At 40.8% G+C, this 6,999-nt stretch overlaps 1 long non-coding RNA gene across 1 annotated transcript; it reads right to left on the reverse strand.

Annotated features, from left to right (window-relative positions):
• Nucleotides 1-808: 808 nt before the first annotated feature.
• Nucleotides 809-5,569, reverse strand: LOC113225264. The gene is made up of 3 exons (XR_003309927.1): nucleotides 5,308-5,569; nucleotides 1,777-1,866; nucleotides 809-1,591 (listed from the first exon to the last, which is right to left on the reverse strand). It is a non-coding gene; the product is annotated as an uncharacterized LOC113225264 (long non-coding RNA).
• Nucleotides 5,570-6,999: the final 1,430 nt, after the last annotated feature.

Genomic DNA, 6,999 nt, shown 5'->3' on the forward strand with positions numbered 1-6,999 from the left:
ACTGGAAAGCTGTCCTGAAGGTCACTACAAGCCTCTGTCATTGTGTGCTTCCATCTTGGACATGCCATCCGAGATGCCTGGAATGGCAGGGGTCTTCCAGAGCACGGAGTCTTATCTCATTTCACAGTTGAAGAAACTGAGGCACTAGGTCCTCCCAGGGCCACGCAGCTACCTAGTGCCAGACCCAGAACTAAACTTCAGGTTCCTGACTCCCAACCCACTGTCTTTTCCACTGCCCAGAAAATCCCAGGAATTCTTTCCAAGCTCCCTGAATTCATCCCAAGCTAGTGTTGCAATCCATTTGCTTTTATCTCAGCAGTGTTGGAAGAAAGGGACTGTCATGAATCCTGGCTCAATAATAGGAGTTTACATAATAATTTGCATAATCTGGTTGATTAGTTTCACGTTGCTCCAGCTCCAACCTTCAAGTCATCTTCACAAGTTCTTTTGTGTATCAGAATCCAGAAGCTGTCAGGAGGAGTCTGCACGTGGCCTTGTGAGGGTAAGAGGATGGGATCTGGCGTCAGACCTGGGCAAGTTACCATCCTCCCTCTGCCTCCATTTTCCCTGATATAAAATAAGGATATGGAGAGCATCTGTGTCATTTTGCCTTTTTTCAGGATTACATGAAAAAAAAGTGGGCTTAATATTCATAACAACTCAATAAATATTTATTATTCTTGCTACCAATGAAGACATACTACTCGATAGTGGTTTAATAAAAGTTTATTAGGAAATATAAAACTGTAATTATTCCAACTGCAACAGTTGTGGTGTGGTGCAGTAGAAATTATTCTGGGCTATGAATTGGGATATCTGAGCCCCAGTTTCAACTTCGCCATGAATGAGCTATGTGGCCAGCAAGTAGCTGTCTCACTTCTCTGGGTCAATTTCCTAATGAACAAATCTAATCCTAATCTCTAAATGGGAGAGAGGAACTCCCTGAAAAGTACAATTTAATTGACTTACAATCTGTCAAAGCTACCCAATCTCACACCAGAAGAAGGTGAACCCCTGCCAAGAATTATTGTCCTCTGTTCAGTGAGGAAGGTGATTCCTTGGTCCGCCTCCATGAGGAAGATAATTGTTGGGCCATCACTCTGAAGCATCCTGGCCCCAAAGCAGGAATAATTCCACCCTTGCCTTCATGGGAGCCACCTGCCTGAGCTGAAGCCGGAGAAAGGAGCAGATGAACAATGAATGTCACAGCAATTAGTTTTGGCAATTAGGCAGGCAATTAGTTCTGCAGCATGTAGAATGGGAGGAGAAAGTAAATCAGCACTGAGAGGTGACAGGGAAATATGATTAGGACATCAGATGCCAGTAACACCCAGGTGGAAAGTCATGCATTAGGGTCCCAGCCTGCCCTTCCCCACCACCACCATGACAAAGGAGGGAGCTTTTCAGAAACTCTGGAAAACAGCCGCTTTAATGGAAGAGGTGTTCCACCCTCTGTTGTAGCCTCTTTCTCAAGGACATCTCCTGCCTCCAGTGTTCACTCCAGGCTATGATCTTGCTGATTTCTCACCGAAACTTCTGCCCAGTGTCAAATAAATGAAGCAGTAGTTTCCTGGAGATTGTCTTCTCTTAGCTGTGAATACATTTGTTTTCTTTTGTTTTTATAACTTTGGTAGCTCTTATCTAAAGACAAATTAACTTCACATTTTTCTTGGGAGTAGGTAGGAGGCAGATACTAAATCAGTGTATGATATTGTGGGCCATGGGGTGGTGCTTTGAAATCAAGGACCTGGGCTTAATTCCAGTTCCACTACTTACCTAGTAGGCTCCGCCCTTTAGTTTTCTCAGCTCCAAAAATGGGCACAGTAACAGGATTTCCAGGTAAAATACATGACATTTCCATATCTCCTGTCCAAGGACAAATTAATTTCACACTTTTGGGAGTGTACGTTTTTTTAAAAATCATTTGTTTTGATCTGAAATTCAGGTATAACTGGACATCCTCTATTTTTATTTGCTACATCTGGGACCCCTAGAATAAAATAATAATACTTACAACAGAAAGTTAATGAGAAGATTAAATCAAGCACCATATTAAAAACCCCTAACGGCGTGCCTAATTGGGAAGTTGAAGAACAACTAAAATTTCTTTCTTCTCGCTTTCCTCTGCCATACTCATCTGAAAGGTTAGACACTTTTCATAGAGCCTGGAAGTACAGAGCAATGCCAGTAGCAGTGGACTGGTTTTGACTCAAGACAAGAAAAGACCTTTCTAATAGGTTGACTGAGGCAAGGGGTCCAAGCCCAGGCCCAGATGCCTCCTGAAGAGAAGACCCAAGCATCAGAAGAGTGACTGGACATGACCTTTAAGATCTCTTTCTACCTGAGTTTCTGAACTAGTATTTGGAGCTGCTTTTCTTATGATTAAGCACTGGGAACAGCTTCGGAGGACCCAGAAGTACAATGAGGAAGTGTGATGACACAGGGAGCACCCGGCGCAGCAGCAGTTTGTCCAGCGCATTCACAGTGATTCTTAGGAAAAGTCAGGGATGGAATCCAATGCTAGATTTCACACTTCGAGGTGCTCAGCTGGTATTCTGATGATCCACCTCACCAAAGGCACCTTCAGGTTTTGTGAGGCATGAGGCTTATACAATTATGGGAGCCCTCTTTAAGAAGAAGAATGCAAAATTGCAAATAGAAAATTAGGCATGAAAGCGAATATTTACTTAGAATGAGAAATTATATCATGACAAATTACAGGAGTGCTGGAGAATTAGTTCCTTTTCTTCTGAGATCGCTTTAAGCAATTTACCCGAAATGCTGACATAGAAATGTTTCCTGATTGTAACCCGGCTTCCTCTCTCCACCTGGAACTCTATCACTCTTAGCAACCCAGGCTCTCACAGGGGCCCTGCATGGGAAAGGACCTGTAACTCAGGTCCTTTGTTTATTAAACTTTATTCGTTTTATGATAGATCTTCTCTTGTAACCAAGTACTTTTTTGAAATATAATTTTATTCTTTTATTTTTAATCAATACATAATAATTGTACATATATATGGGGTACACGTGATATTTCCATACCTGTATATGATGTTTAATGATCAAATAAGTATATTTAGCATATCCATCATCTCAAACATTTATCATTTCTTTGTGTTGAGAACATTCAAATTCCTCTCTTCTAGCTGCTTTGAAATACACAGTAAATTTTTATTAACTATAGTCACCCTACTGTGCAATGGAACACTAGAACTTATCTAACTGTAACTATTCTTATTTTTTACTTTCATTTTTTTGAGATGGGGTTTCAAAAATGTTTAAGCCTGTCATCCAGGCTGGAGTGCAGTGTGTGATCACGGCTAACCGCAGCCTGGACCCTCCCAGGCTCGGGTGATCCTCCCAGCTCAGCCACCTGAGTAGCTGGGACCACAGGCACGTGCCACCATACTTGGCTAATTTTTTTAAATTTTTGTAGAGATGGGATTTTGCTATGTTGCCCAGGCTGGTCTCAGACTCCTGGGCTCAGGCCATCTGCCCACCTCAGCCACCTGAAGTTCTAGGATTATAGGTGTGAGCCACCATGCCCAGACTATAACTGCTATGTCACTCCTATCTAACTTCCTCCTGCCTTACTGTAACTTTGTACCCTTTCACCAACTTCTCCCCACTCCCCACCCTACTCTTCCCAGCTTCTGGTAACCACTAGTCTACTCTACTTCCAGCAACTTCCAGCTGCTGTGGGTGGACTCGTATCACTCAAGTCCCTCTGACAAGCCCATGGCTACACCTCCTTACTTTTTACTTTTTGGATTCCACATATGAGTGAGATAATGTGGTATTTGTCTTTCTGTGCCTGGTTTATTTCACTTAACAGAATGGCCCCCAGGCTCATTCATGTTACTGCAAATGACAGGTTTCATTCTTTTTTATGGCTGAATAATATTCCATTGTGCATATATACCACATGTTCTTTATCCATTCATCTGTTGATAGACACTTAAGTAGATTGCATATCTCGGCTATTGTTAATCACTCAGCTGAATGATTTTAATATCATATTTATTACACAGGCAATGTTGTAAGAGTGTTAATGGAAAACAAAAGAATGAAAAGGTGGAGAGGGAACTCTCACAATCCCATAATTTCAACCAACCATGTGTTTCTTTTTTCCATATTTCTTTTTCAGCTCATGCTTCTATATGCACAATTTAAGTACTTGAAAGCATGGCAAAGATATAATTTCATATTCTTTTCCACTTAACATGCCATCATTTCCCTATGGCTCTCCACTGTCTTAATCAGTGTGATATTTCAAGGCTGCATGATAATCCACTATCCTGCCGTTGTGATAAATTCATATTACACGAACAAGAATTATGAAGATGGGATCTGAATTTTAGCCTGACTACAGATGTTCTACACACACGCACACACACAAATGTAAAGGAAAGAAAGACCATAGCAACACTGTAATTCACAGAGGTGTAAATAATCTGTCAATTTAAATAGAAGAATCAGTCAAACCCATCATGAGGTGTGGACAGATAAACTATCAGCAGGTTGCATTTCCACTTTTCAACTAATTTCTTCAGTTAAGAAATTGAAAATCCAGTGAGGATGACCCTTCTCATGGGGTTATGAAGAGGAATACATGGAGATGGTTGTGTGATTGGATACTACAGTTGATGGACATTTTTTCCCCTGTAAGGAGTATTTATTTCTTAATGGAAAGTATTTCTACTGGAGCCATACCATGCAAATTCTGTGGCAATAATTCAATTATGCCGATTAGAATGCAAATTATTCTGTAAAACACTATGAAGACCCTCCCTCTGAGAAACTTCTGAACAACACATTTCAATAGTGCTCAGTAGCTTTCCCTTCCTGGGTGGAGATTACAAGTCGAGTACAATATGATTCATAACTTCATGGAACAGTTGCTGTGGGTGGACTCGTGTCACTCACGTCCCCCTGACAAGCCCATGGCTACGCCCCCTTACCTTTTACTTTCTCAACTTCTCAGTGGGATGCAGCAACCAAACAACCCTTTCGGGTTTTGACTTTTTAAAACTCCAGTGTAAAAGACAGGCAGTAAAGATGTGGCAACAGCATCCAAAACTCCTATTCTAAATTCTCTGCGTGTCATATCAGGCAGCAAGCTCAGAGTTTGAAATATCTTTTCCGTGGTTTGCAACTGTTTCCACAGTCTATCCAATTTATAAGCAAAGGTGATTACAGCTTATCACAACTCACTTACAGCATTATACCAAGATGGGCATAGCTATTAAAACTACAGCTAAGTCATTTTTAGGATGAAGGTGCACACTAACGGGCGTGACTCACCTTATTTTGGGATTCCTAATATGACAAAGGTTGTTGCAAAGGTTTCCTCTTGGGTTTTTAAATCTGCAACTCTCATGTTCTCCTATTAAGGGCAGGATCCTGAGAGCATTGGAGTAGAGACTGGGTGCTGGGCCAGTTCTGAAAGCACAGTCTCCGTTTCAGCCAGAGGTATCTCGGATCCTGTGTTGTGACGACGTCAAGGTTTAGACACTCCCTAATCCTCAACCTGTAACATCCCCTCAGACTTTATGGCTTCGATTCCTTGCAATGAAAAACAGAAATAGGTGAGCAACTACAAAGAACTGATTCCACATGGTCTCCTCATGAATCGATCTTCCTTCTGCATCAGGGACTCACCTGGCGTCACAGGGATGGTGGTGATCACAGGGCTTCTTCCCGGCAAAGTTAAAAATGTATACAATTATTTTTTTCTTTTAATTTTATAAAAGACAACGTGTATGTGAACCAAAACCAGGGAATGACATTCTGACCAGCCAATTTTCTCACTGAAGCTTTTGTAAAATGAAATTTTCTTTGCTTCCTATTTTTATGCTGTCTTCTAGTGTGGCTGGCACGGGTAACAATCATACTTGGCACTTCTGTCGTGCTTTTCATCCAAGGATTTCAAAGTGCTCCACACAGGATTTCATCCTCACGGCGGGGCTGGGAGGAAGGTCAGTTCTGTTATGCCTAGTGAGCAGATAGGATGCGGAGAGGGGACATGACTCATACGTGGGCCCTGCAAAGCTTCAGTGACAGAAGCAGGTTAGAGCCCAAGCTTCCTAATTCCTAACTCTGTCTGCTGTTCACTTGTCTCAGCTGATACGGCCTTTTCTTCTAAGGGCTGAACATTAGGCCCAGCATGGCATATTATGAACAGCTTGTTAAGTGTCTGACCCCAAGGAGAAACGAGAAGCCCACATAAAAAGAGGTTTGATTTGTTTCTGAGAACTCCTTTTCAGTCTTTAAGAACTTGTACCAGTAAGCCTTAAAAGTGAGGGCAATTCTACTGGGTGAAAAATGGCTACCAGATTTCGATACTTGAAAATATCAAAGTATTGGCAAGAAAGTCAAGCAACAGGAATCTTATATTCTACAGTTGGGAATGTAATTAGTACAGCTATTCAGGAAAACAATTTAGCAATGGCTTGTAAAATTGAACATGCACTTCGACTTCAACCCAGCAATTCCACTCCCACATAATATATGTAATAAGAATACAATATAATATAATATTTCTCTAGGAGAAATTCTTGTACATATGCACCATGAATACATACATACATATAGATGAGAAATGAAATGAAATATTATCCAGTGCTGAAAATGAATGAACTACATCTTCTCATAAAATATGGATAAACATACACAGTACTTACTGAAAAAAAGCAAGACTGAGATGAAGAGATAAAAGAAGAATCTAGTTTTGTAAAGCTCAAAAATATTAAAACTAAACATATGCTTAGAGGCACAAACATATATATAAAATAAAACTAGTTTTTTAAAAGCAATCAAATAACAAAGGCAAAAGTAGGATGACAATTCCATATTGGGAAAATTGGGGATCTGAGATTGGGGAGGAACACAGGGTGTATGTTCTAGTGCGTGAACTAGGTGTGTTCCACTCCTTAAGTTGGGTGGTGGACTCATGTAATTTTGTTTTACCTTTTCTCTTTATGATTACATATGCGT

The sequence above is a fragment of the Piliocolobus tephrosceles genome, unplaced genomic scaffold (genome assembly GCF_002776525.5).
Source record: "Piliocolobus tephrosceles isolate RC106 unplaced genomic scaffold, ASM277652v3 unscaffolded_20, whole genome shotgun sequence".
NCBI lineage: Eukaryota > Metazoa > Chordata > Mammalia > Primates > Cercopithecidae > Piliocolobus > Piliocolobus tephrosceles.